Below are 2,003 nucleotides of genomic sequence, written 5' to 3'. Positions count from 1 at the left end.
TATTCAGCTGAACTTTCAAATCATTGTTTTGGCTCAGACAGCATAACTGGGAAACAAAATATGAATGTATTACATTTATCTGACCGATATTGAAATATATAGGAAAGTTCCTGCTAAGATTGATCAAAGTAAAAGATAAACAGGGTTATATTGCTGCATCATCACAACAATCCTGTGATGTTGATAAGGTTGTGAGAGTTATTTGCCCCAGGAACACCACAATGTGAACTCAATTCTATCAAGGTTCAACACTGGATTGCAATTTATGTTCATATAAAATTAACAGCTGCATGAGCTCCTTGTGTAATTTTCTGTTCTTATTTTGGATATGGTATTTTGCAAATTGAGATGTCGGTTTCATTTATTAGCTTCAAGTAGGATAAAATATTTTGTTGCATATACCATAAGAAAAAGGCCTTTGGAAAACTTTTAAGAGATTGCAAAATGTGACGTGTTTCCCTTTCACTAGCTTGAAGCTTCCAGTTTTCTCATCTGGATAAGCCATTGGTGATGAACCCTGGTTTTTTTAATGAACCAGTCCTTGAAATGATTGGGATCTGTAATGAAGTTTGGAATGCAACCAATGAAGTTCATATATTTTGTTAACACTAAAGATGGACATTCTAGATAAATTAAGGCACTACATTCCATTTTTAGAGAGTAGCACTGAAACTCATTTACAGCTACATATGAATACTATTTTTGTTCTTATTGTTATGGTAGTTAATAGTTTGTTGCTGACAAGCTGTGGTGCTTGGTCAGTGCTTTACATATATTGAGAATTTGCCTTTGCCCCTTTAGTTATATTTCCTTGTTGTTTTTGGAACTCAGGCTGATTAAAAAAGTGTCAAGAGTCTGAGGGGAAAGAACAGATCAGGGTTCTGGTTGTTGTTGCATTGAAGTTTTAATTCTCTTATGACAAAAACCAGTCTAAAACTATAAGAAATGTATCATTTTTCTGCATGAACACAAGATAGACTGGGAAGTAAGGTCTCTAGAACTGGTAATAGTTGCTTTCTCCTTTTTCTCATACAAAAATTGCCTTTTAATAGGAATTGCAAAGTAGTATGCTTAAAAATACAAGGTTGTTTGGTAAACAACATGCATCTTAAATTGAGGAGGTGTAAGCACAGTCGGTGCTGTGGGTTAAACCACAGAGCCTAGGGCTTGCCGATCAGAAGGTCGGTGGTTCAAATCCCCGCAACGGGGTGAGCTCCCGTTGCTCGGTCCCAGCTCCTGCCAACCTAGCAGTTCGAAAACACACAATGCAAGTAGATAAATAGGTGGGAAGGTAAATGGCATTTCTGTGCGCTGCTCTGGTTCACCAGAAGTGGATTAGTCATGCTGGCCACATGACCCGGAAGCTGTACGCCGGCTCCCTCGGCCAATAAAGCAAGATGAGCGCCACAACCCCAGAGTCGTCTGTGACTGGACCTAACGGTCAGGGGTCCCTTTACCTTTAATCTATGATTTACATATATTCTGGGAACCGAAGGAAAGATGGAAGGAAGGAAGGAAGGAATTACTAATTTTAATGTAGAGGATTGTATCACGCAACATACAAAACTAGTCTGATAGCTTGCTTCATTGATCCAGCAGAGGGAGCAATTTGCCTGAATAAATTGCTTTTCAGACATGAAGCTAAAGAAACTTCACATCACAGGTGTACTTTTTAAGTGATGGGTTGCAACCTGGCATGTATCTCGGTTCTATAGAGAGGCTTGCTTATGGGGGAAGCTTATGGTTTCAGCATAATGTCAAAACCACAACAACCTATAAGAGATTGTAAGAAACTTTCCTCTTTAGGATAGCTCTCTGTAGTATTTGTGACAAAAACACTTGTTTTCCATTTTGGAACTCTTCACCCCATTTTGCTGAGCTTTTCTACCTTGCAGGAGAGCTCTTGGTACTCTTTTTAGAAGGTCTTGGTAGTGTTTGTAATTCTTCATGTCTAACGGAAGTACCAGTTGCAACAGATGCACACATCTGTCTGTTAGGGGCAT

This window comes from Podarcis filfolensis (assembly GCF_964270895.1).
Source record: "Podarcis filfolensis genome assembly, chromosome: 11".
Taxonomy (NCBI): Eukaryota; Metazoa; Chordata; class Lepidosauria; order Squamata; family Lacertidae; genus Podarcis; species Podarcis filfolensis.
The sequence above is the reverse complement of the archived record's forward strand: the minus strand, read 5'-3'. Positions refer to the sequence as shown.